This window comes from Carya illinoinensis, chromosome 10 (genome assembly GCF_018687715.1).
Source record: "Carya illinoinensis cultivar Pawnee chromosome 10, C.illinoinensisPawnee_v1, whole genome shotgun sequence".
Taxonomy (NCBI): domain Eukaryota; kingdom Viridiplantae; phylum Streptophyta; class Magnoliopsida; order Fagales; family Juglandaceae; genus Carya; species Carya illinoinensis.
The window spans coordinates 2,320-19,423 of record NC_056761.1 but is presented as its reverse complement, the minus strand read 5'-3'; the positions used below and the strand labels follow the sequence as shown (position 1 = coordinate 19,423).

The window sequence follows — 17,104 nt, the reverse complement described above, 5'->3', positions numbered from 1 at the left end:
GGATCTTTAGAGAGGCAGTAAACATTGGTTTCAAATCCTTACGTTTTCAAATGCTCGAATTTGACCAGTGACCTTAAGGAATTTTGCACATCTAACATTCCACCTTCTTAACCCTTATTATTACAAAAAAAAAAAAAAAAAAAAAAAAAAAAAATCTGCACAAAACTCGATTTGCCTTAATCCCTGAGAAATCGACCTTGGGACTCTCATTATACTCAAGTTGGACACCTTCTGCACTTGGGAGGCAATTTAAAATTAGAGCCAAGTTTTTGGTGCCGTTGTTGGGGATTAAAGGCAAATTGCAAAGCTATCAGAACACTACAGAGACAATGAGGGACTGCGTGTAAACCCCTTCACACTCTGGGGATCTCTAACCCTAACTTTCTCTGTTTTTCTCTTAGTTTATTGTGAATAAAATTTTCTATCAAAGATTACTGTCATTTTTTTTACTGCTATTACTACACACCAAAACTTGGTGTTGGTCGTGTACTGTGGTTGAGCATTTGCATGTCTGTTTGGAATAGAGACCATTCCTCTAGATTGGTTAGAATAGAATCTGTGACAGACTCAGACTATGAGTCACTCTCATTTGATTCATCCTCCGAAAGTTTTAGCACCATAGTTGAAGAAGAACACAAAGGTAGAAGAGTGGTAAACCAAAACAGGACTCTTAAAGAATATTTTCAACCTGTTAGGACTAGTTCACCCTCATGCATTAGTCAACCCCTGAATGCAAATAACTTTAACTTTAAGCATGGTATGATTCCTTTGATGCCTCATTTTCATGGGATGGAATTAGAGACCCCATACTTGCACCTCAAAGAATTTGAGGAAGTTTGTTCAACTTTTATGGATCGAATTTGTATTAAAGAAGTGATCAGACTCAAGCTATTCCCCTTTTCATTAAAAGACAAAGCCAAGACCTGGCTAAATTCTTTGAGGCCTAGATCCATAGGAACATGGCAAGAGATGTAAACTAAGTTTTTTAAAAAAATTCTTTCCTATGCACAGAGCCAATGCACTGAAGAGGCAGATCATAAATTTTGCCCAAAAAGACACTGAAACCTTTTATCAGTGCTGGGAGAGGTTTAAGGATTTATTCAATGCTTGTCCTCATTATGGGTAAAAAAGCTAGAGGATAATAAGCTTTTTCTATGAGGGTTTACAGCCTAAGATGAGATGATTCGTGGAGACAATGTGCAATGGAGAGTTCTTTAATAAAGAACCAGAAGAGGCTTTCGAGTACTTTGATTACCTGTCTAAAAAATGCCTAGTCATGGGATGTTTCAGATGCATATGATAGAATTGAACCTTTAAAAATAACTTGGGGGGGGGGGGGGATACAACTTGAGAGAGGTTGATGATTTGCATGCTAGAGTGTTTATGTTTTCTAAGAAATTGGAAACCATAGATATAAATAAAGTAAATGAAATTCAAGTTGTTCAAAAATTCCCAGAAAAATGCAAAATTTGTGAAGAATTAGGGCATGTCACTAGTGACCACCTTATAATTCCAGCTTTTAAGAAAGTTCTTATAGACCAGTCTAACTCTGTTAATTTGATTTCTAAATATTCTTCAGATCCATTTTCCAACACATACAATCCCAATTGGAGGAACCACCCAAATCTCAGCTGGAGGACTGAGCAATCAGCTCATCCCCCCATTCATGCACCTGGTCCTTCCCAATGTGCAGTCAATCCAGATTCAGTACCATTGGGACCACCTCATTATCCTAATTCAACACCTTTTGGTTAGAGGAGGAACCTTGAGGAAACTGTCTAGCAATGGGAACAACCCTCCAGCAGTTCATGCAAGGGCAAGCAACAATAAATAAACAAAATGCTCAAACCTTTAATGACATCATAGGGGCTTTGACCAAAATTTCTGCAACCTTGAGCATCCAGGAGAATGGGAAATTCCCTGCCCAATTGACTCGGTCTTGAATGTGCTTCCAAGTATAGAAGTGTCAAGTTGTATCAATGATAAGTCCAAGATCGTATTCCACAGGGACAAAGGATTATCAAAGCATTTGTGAAATTTTTGTTATAAAAAATTTATCTACTATGAGAGATGAAACTAAAAAAAGTGAAATGCTATGTGAAAAATATTGAAGATGAGTTAAGAAAAAAGTATGAATTCAATTTCTGCAAAAATTTAATCAAAGTTGAAATTAGAGTTTCTAATCAAAAAGACAAATTAACAAACACTTGAGTTGGGTATGAGACTCTTTTTATTTCGGTTGTTTCGGTTCTTAGATAATTTTCTCGATTAACAGTCCAGTCAAGGCATTGATAAACGGAAGATAAAAAGTTAAGCTCAAGTTTTGCAATATTTCCCTAAGGGATTCTCTACTTTGCTAGCCAAACACACTTTTACAATCAACTGAGAGAAGCCTTGATAATTTTCAAGCTTTTGTTGTATCTTACATCAACAACAAATCAAGAACAAGAGCTGCAATCTATTTTCAATTCGAATCCAACTAGTAACATAGTGAAATCAACATTTATCAACAAAATATTACATTAAGCTAGAACCCAAAACAAATCAGGTCTCATTCCACAACCCAAACTTTATAAATTAGCTACACATAATATTTTTAGCAGTAAAATAAATCTATGTTGAGTGATGATAAAATCTGAGAAAATACCCAAATGAAATCTCAAAAGTGCAAAAACCTCTGAAATACCTTTCAAAAAATGAAATAAGAAACGGTGTTCACCCCAAACGAAAATGAAAGATAAAACTACCGAAACAAAAACTAACTAAGCAGCCATTGTAAACAAAAACTCAAAAAAAAAAAAAAAATAATGAAGAAGAAGAAAGACCACCATAAATGAAAACTGAAATTGCTACCCAGAAAACAAGAAAATAAAAGCAAGAAAACTCTCGTGTGTTGAGTTACTGTCCTAGCTGTAGCACGTTCAGCACTTGAGGCCATCTCATTCCAGTCCATTAGACTCGGCGTGCTCTGCAAGTTTGGTTCCTCTGGCCATTTGTTTGCAATGTGTGTGACGTGTTTGCCCATTTCCTCTGCCCATTGCAGTGCACATTTTATTTTTGGGACCACCAAACCCTTTCCAAAAAAACACCCTACAATCCCAAGAGTAAAATATAAGTGTTAGCATCATGAGAGGTAAAAATTGATATATTAACTCTGATGTGGCTGAACAGCTGCATTATAAATCTTTTTAAGTACATAAACATCAGAATTTATCAATGAGTCAAGTACTAAAAACTACTACATAATTAAGTGCTTAATTCATTTTTGGTTTAAACAATTTATTCAATTTAACAGCCTAATCATGCAGTTTTTGACACTTTATCACAAACCCCAACCCAATCCTCAATGAAAAATCCATCAAGTGTCAGAAATGGGGGAGGAATTTAACTTGAAGCAAGTAAAAGCTGTCACTACCTTGAAAAGTGGTAAAACTTTGCAAAGCCCTACTCCTGAGAGCACAAGTGGTAAGGTTTCTAACCCTATACTTGTTCAAACTGAGGAAACAACTCAACAAGTACCTGCACCCTTCCTTGCTAGGCTAACAGTTTCTAATAAAGAAACAAAAATCAAGCTAAGATCTTAGAAGTGTTGAAACAAGGATCAATATACCCTTACTTGATGCCATTCAACAAATTTCCACTTATGCCAAATTTTTAAAGGATCTTTGTACAATTAAGAGGAAGTTGAGTGTGAAGAAAAATGCATTTCTCACTGAGCAAGTCAATGCCATAATTCAACACAACACACCTCCTAAATTTAAAGATCCTGGATCCCTTACTATTGTTTGCATAATTGGGAATTCAAAAATTGGTCATGTCTTACTAGACTTAGGATCTCGTGTCAATTTGTTGTCTTACACTGTATATGAGAAACTGGGGCTGGGAGAATTGAAATCAACTTCCATAACATTGCAATTAGCTGATAGGTCAATTAAAATACCAAGGGGAGTGGTAGAAGATGTTCTAGTTCAAGTTGATAAATTCTATTATCAAGTAGATTTTCTTGTCCTTGACATGAAACTGTCTGTTAATTCAGTTTTTCAAGCTCCTGTAATTTTGAGAAGACCATTTTTGGCTACCTCTAATGCCTTAATAAATTGTAGAAGTGGGATTCTGAAACTCAGTTTTGGTAATATGACTCTGGAACTTAACATTTTTAATCTGTGCGAACAACCTCAGGAAGTGGAGGAGCCTCAAAAAGTAAATCTGTTGGAGGGCATCTTTGCAGAATCTTTCCCACTAATTACTGAAAATTTTGAAGAAGGTTTTGAAATACTAGAATCTGCTGATCAATCATTGCCCGTGTTTCATGTAGGACAAGTAGCAGCATGGATGCCCAAGGTTGAGCAGCTAGGCCCAGCATAGCCAACATAGAAGGTAGACAAGGAGTAGGTCCCAGCTTTGGACCTCAAGCCCCTACCCACAGAACTTAAGTATGCTTTTCTAGGACCTAATAGCACTTTACTTGTAGTTATATCTTCTTTTCTAACTAATAGACAAGAAGAAGAGCTATTAAAGGTCTTTATAAAACATAAAAATGCCATAGGTTGGACCTTGGCTGACATTAAGGGTATAAACCCCCTCATTTGCACTCATAAGATTTACTTGGAGGAGGATTCCAGGCCATCTAGAGAAATGCAAAGAAGGCTCAATCCTTCAACGAAAGAAGTAGTTGAAAAGGAGGTCTTTAAACAATTGGACGTGGGAATTACTCATCCCATCTTTGATAGTAGGTGGGTCAGCCCCATATAAGTGGTTCAAAAAAAAAAATCTGGGCTGACTATAATAAAAAATTGAAGAAAATGAGTTAGTCCTCACATGGGTAACTACAGGTTGGAGAATGTATATTGACTATAGGAAGCTTAATGCTTCCACTAGGAAAGACCATTTTCCCTTGTCGTTTCTTAACCAAGTCTTGGAAAAGGTAGCGGGACATGTATTTTACTGTTTTCTAGATGGCTTTTCAGGTTATTATCAAATTGAAATAGCACTTGAGGACTAAGAAAAAACTACTTTCACATGCCCATTTGGAACCTTTGCATTAAGAAGAATGCCTTTCGGGTTGTATAATGCACCAACAACTTTTCAAAGGTGCAAGCTCAGTATATTCAATGATTTAATAGAGAATTGTTTAGAAGTCTTCATGGATGATTTCTGTATGTTTTAGGACACTTTTGAGAAATGTTTGACTAATCTACAAGATGTTTTGGCTAGGAATAAGGAGAAAAACTTGTTGCTCAACTGGAAAAAGTGCCATTTTATGGCTCAGCAGGGTATAGTATTAGGACACATAGTGTCCTTAAAGGGTATTTAAGTGGATAAATAAAAAATAGACTTGATTTCTAAGCTGCCCACACCTAAAATTGTGAAGGACATTAGGTCATTTTTAGGACATGCTGGATTTTGTAGAAGATTTATACAAGGGTTTAGCTCCATTTCTAAACCCTTGTGTAAATTGCTTATGCATGACACTAAGTTTGAGTGGACAACAGAACATCAAAAAGCATTTGACCAGCTTAAACACATACTCACTACAACCCCTATCATGCAACCCCCATATTGGTCTCTCCCATTTGAAATCATGTGTGATGCCAATGACTTTGCCATAGGAGCTATCTTGCCTAACTACTCTATGCAATTTACTATGCCAGTAAGACATTAATTGGGGCTCAAAAGAATTACTCCACAAAAGAAAAAGAACTGCTGGCCATTGTATTTGCTCTAGAGAAATTTAGAACTTATATTATAGGGTCACCTGTAGTTGTCTTTACAGACCATGCAGCTTTGAAATATTTGTTTTTAAAAAAAAGATGCTAAGCCAAGACTGATTAGGTGGGTGTTGCTCTTGCAGGAATTTAATATCATGATTCAAGACACCAAGGGAATGGAAAATGTGGTGGTTGACCACCTGTCTAGATTAACTATCACTAAACCTGATTGCTCTTTGCCAATTTCTGAATCTTTTCCTGATGAACAAATACTTTTAATTGAGAATACACCGTGGCATGCTGACATTTTTAATTTCTTGGTAACAGGGAAGACACCCCCACAGTGGATTCCTCAGGATCTAAAAAGGTTCAAAGCAGAGGTAAAGTATTTTTTTTATGACGACCCTTACCTGTTCAAATACTTCTCTGACCAAATAATCCGTAAGTGTGTCCCTGATAATGAGATATTTTCTGTCCTATCTGCTTGTCATAATGGGGCATGTGGGGGTCACTTTTCTGCAAAGAATACAATGGCTAAAATCATATAATCTGGTTTGTATTGGCCACATTTGTTTAAAGAGGCTTTTGAATTTTGCAGAAAGTGTGAGCCATGTCAAAAACTAGGAGGGATAACTAGGAGGAACATGATGCCCTTTCACCCAATCTTAGTTTTGAAAATTTTTGATTGTTGGGGTTTAGACTTCATGGGCCCATTTCCCCCTATCTTTTGGGTATGTTTATATTTTGGTGGCTATTGATTATGTGTCCAAATGGGTGGAAGCCATCTCTTGTAAAAAGAATGATTACCAAGTGGTGCTCAAATTCATAAAAGACAACATAGTGTCCAGGTTTGGTATGCTCCAGGCCATTATCAGTGATAATGGAACACATTTTTGTAATAGACCACTACAATCACTTTTAAAGAAGTATGAGATCCTTCACAAAGTGTCCACCCCTTATCACCCACAAACCAATGGCCAAGTGGAATTAGCTAATAGGAAAATTAAGCATGTTCTTAAAAAAAACTGTTAATCCCTCAAGGAGAGATTGGTCTTTAAGATTGGTTGATGCCTTGTGGGCATATAGGACTACTTATAAGATTATACTTGGTATGTCACCATACAGGCTGGTCTATGGCAAAGCATGCCATCTCCCCGTGGAACTTGAGCACAAAGCTTACTGGGCAGTGAAGAAATTTAACTTTGATATGGAAAAAATTGGTTCTTTGAGAAGGCTACAACTATCTGAGTTAGAAGATCTTAGGAGGGATGCATATGAGAATTCTAAGCTAGCCAAGGAACATAGAAGGTCTTACATGATAGGAGCATTCTTAGAAAATTTTTTAAACTTAATCAACAAGTCTTACTCTACAATTCTAGGCTTCATCTATTCCCTGGAAAACTAAGATCTCGGTGGAGTGGGCCATATCTAGTAAAATCAGTTTTTCCTCATGGTGCCATAGAAATAAAAAAACCCTCAAAATGGTAATACTTTCAAGGTGAATGGCTAGAGATTAAAACCATTCTTAGGAATTTATGCACCAGAAATTTCATCCATCCCATTACAGGAACCAATTGTCAACTGACTAAGTTCTTATGCAGACTGCAAGTTTCACCACTTTTATTTAGTTTTTTTTCTTCTTTCTTTCTTTTGCTCATTCTCTTTTATTGAGTTTTTTCTTACAAGCTATTGGCTTCATAATCCAACCAGATTGCAATGTAGGCAATACTAATTTTTTTCTTGTTTTACATCTTCCCAATGTTAAGTTCTACTGTCCAATTAACATCTCTTCCTTCACTCTTCATGCACACATTGAGGAAAATGCTACAATTTAGTTGGGGGGAGGGGAGAAATTATTTTTCTGTTTTGCATGCCTTGCTCATATGTTGGCCTAAAATTTCCTGTTTATGATTTTCACATGCTAGAAAATGATTTGTTGAGGTCATGAAACATGTTCGATGTAGAATTTAGATCAAAAGGGGGACTTATCCATTTTATTTAGTTGTTAAACCAAGGGAAATATATTAAAATTTTCTGCTAAAACACACACAACACAAGCCTGACATGCCTAAAAAGACTACATTAGGTCATTGTTTGTTGATTTACACTTCAGTGGTTTCGGACTCTAATGAACCTTATTCTAATGGCTTAGGAAGAAATCTAAAGTGAATTAAATGAGAAAAGGGACAACCTAGGGATCAAATATATATATATATATATATATATATATAAACAACAACAACATGCTTTAGGTAGTCTAGTGGTAAGGGTTGACTTGTGAAAGTGTGGGTAGACGCACATTCATAGGTCTGATTCCCTTTAGAAAATCAAGATGTGTGGCAACCTAGGGATAAGGGCTTATTTGCGAAAGTGTGGGTAGACGCACATTCATAGGTCTGACCCCCACTAGGAAAACAGAAAAAAAAAAATTCATATATGATTTACATTTTTGTATTGGAAAATGTTACTTATTACTGGGGCCCTTACTAAATAAGAAAGTAGGTGCCTTTTAAAGTGTAATAGCGTGAAAGCTACAATTACAATGGTTTTGAGTTAGAGTAAAACCATGTGGTTATCTCATATTAGTTGTTGTGATTGAAACTTTTAATGCCTCTTGGTAGTCAATCTTAGAATTCTAACCCTTTTCCTATGCACTTAAAAGAAAGCAAACTTTGTTACATTTAATTCCTTTGGTTGATTTACTAAATTGTGTATAAACCTCTCAGTTGATACTCAATTTCAAATTAATTTACTCCAAAGTTCTTAAACTCAACAAGTGTATTTCATGGCATGTGATTTTCAGATTTATTGGAATGTCAGTTGGTAACTTCCTTTTGTATGATTCCATTCACTTTGTTTGCTAGAGACAAGCAAAAAGCTAGTAGAAGGGTGTGATTGAATGGAAATAATATGAAAATTGAGCATGTAAACTAAGGGTTTTGGACTGAAAAAGAGTTACATATGCGTATTTACATCATATGTTTATAACAAAAGCACCACAAGGTCAAAATGAGAAAATACATGTGAAATAAACACTATCAGCCACTTAACTCACACATTCACTTGACACTTAGAGAAAAAAAAATAAGAGAAAAAGAACCCTCGCAAGCCCTAAGCCTTGCTATCTCAAATTGCATAATGATTGATGGTTTGATATGAAATCTGTTGAGGTTATTCAGGAAATATTTGTTAGTGCTTAAATTATATACATCATCCAAATGCTTTAATCTTAACTGAAATTGCATTTGATAGTAAATGTGAGTGCAAATTTCTATTGAAATCCCTCAGTGCAAAGGGGACCTGTAGCCTAGGTGTTTGTTTAAAAGTCTTTTAGAACTTTGATCTTAAGTATCACACTTGTTTTTTTTTCCTTTATGCACTCATAGAGTTCAGTTTCTCAGCTGTTTTCTTTATAAATTTTAGTGTGCACCTAAACCCATCTTATTCTCATTTAGGATCTCCAGAGAGGCAGTAAACATTGATTTCAAATCCTTAAGTTTTCAAATGCTCGAATTTGACCAGTGACCTTAAGTAATTTTGCCCAGCTAACATTCCACCTTTTTAACCCTTATTATTCCAAAAAAACAAAAAAAAAAAAAAAGCTCCACAAAACTGGATTTGCCTTAATCCCTGAGAAATCAACCTTAAGACTCTTATTATACTCAAGTTGAACACCTTCTACACTTGAGAGACAATTTAAAAGTAGAGCCATGCCTGAAGTAGTTGTGAGGTGACCTTGTCATAGTGACGGGTGTCACGGTGTAGCTTAGGATTAGCCTCAAGCTATGTGACGAGATTGAGGCGTAGTGTGAATAAAATCTTGTCATGTCAAGTGTTGGGATGAACTTGTAAATGACTGAGAACTAGGAGCGTCCTACTGACTAAGTTTGAACAGAAGTTGGTATCGGAGTATGGAGCATGTTTATATAAGCGGGTGTTCAATGGATTATAAGTTGATCGTAGGTGATAAGGGGGCAAGGTATATGTACTTTTGGTGAGACATGTGTACCGGACGAATTTACCATATATAATGGGCAATCTGTCCTAAGCATGGTTACACGATGTTTAAGTTTCAGAACTGGCGTAAAGTCATGTGGTATATATGGATGAGAATGAGGATTTAGTATGGGCTAGGATGCGTGAAAGAAGTGACGGGTGCACCGTCTATGATTGGGATGCATGACTTAGTCGGTTTGAGTAATACATCAAAATGTGGTTAATAGAAGAGTAAGACGAAGGTCTTAGTGTCTTAACCCTAAGGTGAATCGTAGGGTTTCACTTTTAGTGGATGAGCACTCGAGGTAGAACGTCGAGTTTGGAAAAGGTAACCCAAGTGGGTCCCAGAAAGAGGAAACGCTATAAGAATAACATAGAAGATGGAAGTAGTGACTGTAAATGGATCCCGAAGGTTTTAGTATAGTAACTGGCACGTAAATGCATGGGATAGAAGGAGAGTGTTCTAAGTGAAGTGTAGTTCTATTTCTAGTTTAGTTGCTTATGTACTAGATAAAGAATGATGTTAAGGTTATGTATATGGATGTAAGTTGTCATCTGACACGCACATGGATGGACTGCATGAAATGAGTATGGCATGGAGTCTAGGTAAGTATTATGTTCATACCCTTTTAGAGTTTTCTAAAGATATGAAAATGAAATGCTTTTCTTTTACGATGCTTTACGAAATGACATGAACAATATCTTAAGAAGGAATGTTAAGTATAAGTTTTCAAGTATATGTATGTAATGACCCTCTTTGGCAGCCCCTTTTTATGCACTCAAAAGTATTAAGTGTATGCATGTGAATGGATGTTATATGTAGTAAGTATTGGATGTATTTTCACGATACGAAATGCGAAGCTTATGCCTCATGCTTTAAGCGATGCTTTAAAGGATGTGAAGAAAATGTGTTAAAATGCCCTTATGAAAAATGATGGTTTAAATAATGTCTTGAAAGATGATGTTTACAAATGCCACGGACTGATGTTTTAAATGATACTTATGTTATGATTTCAAATACTGCTTTAAAATGTCGAGGTTTAAACCTATGCTTTTAAATGATGTTTATGAACTGAATGGACTGAAAAGAATAAATGAAAAAGATTGAAAGGACTGAAAGAAAGGACTGAATGAACGAAATGACTGAAAGTTTTAATGTATGAAAATATGTAATGGCCATATGAATGAATGAATGTGTACCAAATGAATGGGTAGAATGCATTACCTTGTAAGTAGTACTGGTAGTGCACCTAGTACTACACCTTAATGGAAAGGAATTCCTAAACCGTGGCCACGGGTGGAGTCTGGGTCCAAAAGATCACAAACCCCAACACATGTAGCATAACAGTGTGTAACGGCCAATGAAAGTGATAATAAAGAATGTATGCATGTTAAGATAAAATATATGTATGCTTAGACTCTTTAAGAAATGAAAGCACGAGCCGTGGGAAAATGTGTTACGAAAGAAAAGAAACATCTTACAAAAGAAAATCATTTTCAAGAAAAATCCTACCTTGAAATGTTTTAATTGAACGAATGTCTTAAGTATAGTATGTATAGAGTGATGAATGCATGACTGAAAACCTATGTTATCATATTTTAACTGTATGGAGTAATGCTTATGAGTTTTCAACTCATTTTAATTTTTATATGTGCTCTCCTAGGGACAAGAAGAGCAATATGTGTTAGGACGGACACGGTCCAAGGGGAAGAGCATTGAAGCCTAGTCATGATGTTTTGTGCGAAAGACTTTAAATTATGAAGTTTAATGTTTTTCGCTGTAACCATTTTTAAATTAAGAATCATATTTTATTTTATAAACATGGAGTCTTTCGTATCCTGGCATGAAAGGAAAAAGTTTTAAACGAATGGTAATTACTGTCATTTTTCTTAAAATCATTTTCTAAAGGTCTCACCACAAAGACGGTCGTTACATAGAGGATGGGCATTACATTCTTACCCAGAACCTCATCTTGCCACTACCTTTCATTGGGTAACTTGATCACCCTGTACCCTTCTCTTAGGAGATTAATTGAGCTATAATATTGTGATTATTTTATACTTGAATTTGAGTCAATCACACTTTTCTTTCTAGTAATTGAATGAGTTGGGCCTTGATAAATCAATTCTAACTGAATTGACAACAGTCTAATTTTATGATCTTAATCTCTAATTTATTACATGAAATTGAGAAAGTTTAATTGTTGTGCATATATGCAGGTGGGCCATGCAGAAATTTCCAATACTTCACCATTTACACATTACGGAAAGAAACTCATGCGGGCCCTTGCAACTCACCACATGAAAATGAAGTCAACTCATGCAACCCCTTGCAATTTCAAGTTCACAGAAGCAACATATGATTTCTTCTTGCTTCTGAACTTGGACCTCGCACGCAAAGCTGGATATTTGGATGCACATGGGAAGCAATGTAGCAGGCGCAGAAGCAACACAACAGGGGCCTTTTTGGCCTTTTCTCAAAGCGCAACATTCTTGGCTTTTGGTCAGAGATGCATAGATTGCTTTCTTGCTTTTGAACGTGGACCCCGCATGCAAGTAGTGGTCTGGGGTATTTTGGTTTTGATAGAATAGCAGGAGGAAAAGCAGTTCTTGGCCCTTCCCTTGGAAAGCAACTCTCACGCCTTGCACCAGAACATTTCACGAATCTCACACGGAGGGCCTTTCTTTGAACCAGACGCAACATCATTCCAAGATGTTGCTGTAGCAGAGCATGTCCATTCTTTCTTTCCTTTCTTGGACATACAGCTATTGCTAGTAGAAAAGTGAGGCTCTTAGTTACAACTGTTGTTAGAGGAAAGTAAGCCTCGGTTACATAGAGAAATGCCTGCTCCATTTTCGGTGTTTTTGATCTATGTGCATAGAAAGGTAACTCAATTGTTACCTCAAGGATGGGAGAAAACAAAAAGGAAGGGGAGAAAAGTATTCGTTTTTTTTTTTTTTTTTTTTTTTTTTCTAGAGAGTTGTAGACTGTTTTCAGCCAATTCCCAAGACCCATTTCTCATCATTTTTGGTTTTGACATTTTTTATTGAATCCAAGACTTGTGGCTAGATTCAAACTCCTATTTTCATTTTTTTAACATTTAAGTTATTTCAAATTTTAGCTTGGTTCATTTCAGTATTAGTATTTCTGGTAGTCACTTGTGCTTGGAATTATTTTTAGTAGTTTCCGATTCTTGGTAGTGACTTGTGTTTGGATTTATTTTCTTGGTGGCTTTAATTCTTTTTTCCAGTAGCATTTTATTTTCATCTCAGTATAGTAGTTTTGGTAGTCACTTGTTATGGATTTATTTTCGGTGGTTTCCGATTTATCTCCCAGTAGCTTTGGAATTAGATTCATGTGTTATTAAGTTGTATGACTTACATTGGGCTGTTTGGGTGTTGTTTGGGGTTGTACTTTGGATTGTACTCATTGGTGTTGAATGATTCTAAGTAGTGTAAATATTTTTAGGTTAAATTAAACTCTTGAGGATGGGAAATAGTGGGTTTTAGATTTACACACATGGTGTTTGATGAAATGTCCCTTTGAACATAATCTTCGAAATCTTCCGTTTATTTCTTGAGAACATTGGATTAGATGGCGTTGATGAATGTAGTTTAGCTTTTTAAGCAAGGACAACCATAATTTATTTAATGAACATTCTCGAATCCACTTAATGAATGGAAGTGATTGAAATAGCGTTAAGGTGCATTGGAGCAAAAAATTCTTGGATGCAATGTAAATATTTTCCATTTTCCACCCGTGTTTGACATTCTATTTTCTTCATTTTTCTTGCATATCCTTTAGCATTCATTCACCATCTTATATAAAAGGAAACAAGGTCATTTTTAACAATGTCAAAAAATAATCGATTTTCATTGTGAATACCATTGCAGATAGCCTTAGGTAATAATTTTCTTTTATTTTTGATAGTAAAGGAATTTGCAATCTAAACTAATCGTTCCTTGAATAAATGACTTGGAGACTTCCCTATTACTACTTGACAACTCTTATACTTGGGAGTAACTTTTAAAATACTTTTTAGAGTGAGTCAAGTTTTTGGCGCCGTTGTAAGAGAACGACTAGTTCAATTCAAATTATGCTAGTATCTTTTCTTTGGATTCTTTTTCTTTACTCTTGTATTTTTATTTTATTTTATCTTATTTGGCATGTATGTTTGATGTCGTGGGCTAGGGACGACACAAGAAGATTGTATCGCGTGAGTGATAGTTCAAGTAGTACTGTGCTGAATTTTGAGTTGGATTCTAGTTTTGATTTTGGTTCTGAGACTGACTTAGAAAATCCTTTCTTTGATAACATGGCTGAACAAGCTCTTAGGACACTTAAGGATTATCTACATCCCACACGAACTATACAACCGTCTTGTATCATCTGGCTTGAGCATGCACAAAATTTTAATATCAAACATGGCATGATGTCTGTGATACTCCAATTTCATAGGATGGAATCTGAAAATCCATATAAGCATTTAATTGATTTTGAGCTTGTTTGCACTTCATTCATGCTTAGGGTCATCACTAATGAGATGATTAGATCATGTCTTTTTCCTTTTGCAAAAGACAAGGCTAAAGCGTGGTTTAATTCTCTTAGGCCCAACTCCATTGCTAGTTGGTCTGACATGGAAAAAGAGTTCTTACATAAGTATTTTCTCTTATAGAGGACTCAATCTTTGCAGGAACAAATTACTCAATTCATCCAGAGAGCGGATGAGACCTTCTATTCAAGCTGGAAAAGGTTCAAAGAGCTGGTCAACATGTGTCCTCATCATGGGTTTGAGTCATGGCGATTGGTGAATTATTTCTACACTGCTTCGACCCCTAAGTAGAAGCCATAAGTATTTGTTCATACCATGTGCATCGGGAAATTTTTCAATAAGGAGCCTACAGATGCTCTTAATTTCCTTGATTATTTGACCGAGAATGCTCAACAGTGGACTACAAGAGTCGATAGAAAGCCAAGTGCAACTCAACCATTGAAAGCAATAGGTAGTGGAGGGTGGCATGAATTAAAAGATGATATTGATGTTCAGGCATGATTGGCTACTATTAGTAGAAGGTTGGAAGTCATGGAATTGTTGAAAGAGAGAGCACATTTCCTGAACCTCAAGAAGTGTGTGCTCTTTGTGCCGATGCTAGTCATAAAACTTTAGAGTGCCCCACTTTGCCAATGTATTAGAATGATGATGTAGAACAGTCTCAAGGTGTGAATTGGGTGAGTTGACCCTAGAATCCACCAAAGCTAAACACCTATACTCCAGCATGGCGAAACCAGCCTAATTTTTCATGGAGAAATGACGAAAGACAATCAAGTCAAACAGGCACACTCCCTCAGAGTAACTTTCAGCAGTTTCCCATGACACAGTATCAGCAGCCTTTCCAATTGATTCAAACTGTGTTGTAGGTGATTCTCGTGCATCTTCCAAGACCTTGGGGTGACGTTCGGTTTTAGGGTTTAGGGATTAGGGATTAGGGTTTTAGGGTTATAGTGTTTAGGGTTTAGGGTTTAGGGTTTAGGGTTTAGGGTTTTAGGGTTTTAGGGTTTAGGGTTTAGGGTTTAGGGTTTAGGGTTTAGGGTTTTAGGGTTTAGGGTTTAGGGTTTAGGGTTTAGGGTTTAGGGTTTAGGGTTTAGGGTTTAGGGTTTAGGGTTTTAGGGTTTAGGGTTTAGGGTTTAGGGTTTAGGGTTTAGGGTTTTAGGGTTTTAGGGTTTAGGGTTTAGGGTTTAGGGTTTAGGGTTTAGGGTTTAGGGTTTTAGGGTTTAGGGTTTAGGGTTTAGGGTTTAGGGTTTAGGGTTTAGGGTTTAGGGTTTAGGGTTTAGGGTTTAGGGTTTAGGGTTTAGGGTTTAGGGTTTAGGGTTTAGGGTTTTAGGGTTTAGGGTTTAGGGTTTAGGGTTTAGGGTTTAGGGTTTAGGGTTTTAGGGTTTAGGGTTTAGGGTTTAGGGTTTAGGGTTTAGGGTTTTAGGGTTTAGGGTTTAGGGTTTAGGGTTTAGGGTTTAGGGTTTTAGGGTTTAGGGTTTAGGGTTTAGGGTTTAGGGTTTAGGGTTTAGGGTTTAGGGTTTAGGGTTTAGGGTTTAGGGTTTAGGGTTTAGGGTTTAGGGTTTAGGGTTTAGGGTTTAGGGTTTAGGGTTTAGGGTTTAGGGTTTAGGGTTTAGGGTTTAGGGTTTAGGGTTTAGGGTTTAGGGTTTAGGGTTTAGGGTTTAGGGTTTAGGGTTTAGGGTTTAGGGTTTAGGGTTTAGGGTTTAGGGTTTAGGGTTTAGGGTTTAGGGTTTAGGGTTTAGGGTTTAGGGTTTAGGGTTTAGGGTTTAGGGTTTAGGGTTTAGGGTTTAGGGTTTAGGGTTTAGGGTTTAGGGTTTAGGGTTTAGGGTTTAGGGTTTAGGGTTTAGGGTTTAGGGTTTAGGGTTTAGGGTTTAGGGTTTAGGGTTTAGGGTTTAGGGTTTAGGGTTTAGGGTTTAGGGTTTAGGGTTTAGGGTTTAGGGTTTAGGGTTTAGGGTTTAGGGTTTAGGGTTTAGGGTTTAGGGTTTAGGGTTTAGGGTTTAGGGTTTAGGGTTTAGGGTTTAGGGTTTAGGGTTTAGGGTTTAGGGTTTAGGGTTTAGGGTTTAGGGTTTAGGGTTTAGGGTTTAGGGTTTAGGGTTTAGGGTTTAGGGTTTAGGGTTTAGGGTTTAGGGTTTAGGGTTTAGGGTTTAGGGTTTAGGGTTTAGGGTTTAGGGTTTAGGGTTTAGGGTTTAGGGTTTAGGGTTTAGGGTTTAGGGTTTAGGGTTTAGGGTTTAGGGTTTAGGGTTTAGGGTTTAGGGTTTAGGGTTTAGGGTTTAGGGTTTAGGGTTTAGGGTTTAGGGTTTAGGGTTTAGGGTTTAGGGTTTAGGGTTTAGGGTTTAGGGTTTAGGGTTTAGGGTTTAGGGTTTAGGGTTTAGGGTTTAGGGTTTAGGGTTTAGGGTTTAGGGTTTAGGGTTTAGGGTTTAGGGTTTAGGGTTTAGGGTTTAGGGTTTAGGGTTTAGGGTTTAGGGTTTAGGGTTTAGGGTTTAGGGTTTAGGGTTTAGGGTTTAGGGTTTAGGGTTTAGGGTTTAGGGTTTAGGGTTTAGGGTTTAGGGTTTAGGGTTTAGGGTTTAGGGTTTAGGGTTTAGGGTTTAGGGTTTAGGGTTTAGGGTTTAGGGTTTAGGGTTTAGGGTTTAGGGTTTAGGGTTTAGGGTTTAGGGTTTAGGGTTTAGGGTTTAGGGTTTAGGGTTTAGGGTTTAGGGTTTAGGGTTTAGGGTTTAGGGTTTAGGGTTTAGGGTTTAGGGTTTAGGGTTTAGGGTTTAGGGTTTAGGGTTTAGGGTTTAGGGTTTAGGGTTTAGGGTTTAGGGTTTAGGGTTTAGGGTTTAGGGTTTAGGGTTTAGGGTTTAGGGTTTAGGG

At 36.8% G+C, this 17,104-nt stretch overlaps 1 non-coding gene across 1 annotated transcript; it reads right to left on the bottom strand.

Annotated features, from left to right (window-relative positions):
- Positions 1 to 1,017: 1,017 nt before the first annotated feature.
- LOC122280221 lies at positions 1,018 to 1,125 on the bottom strand. Its single transcript, XR_006229806.1, has one exon. It is a non-coding gene; the product is annotated as a small nucleolar RNA R71 (small nucleolar RNA).
- Between the last annotated feature and the right edge of the window lie 15,979 nt (positions 1,126 to 17,104).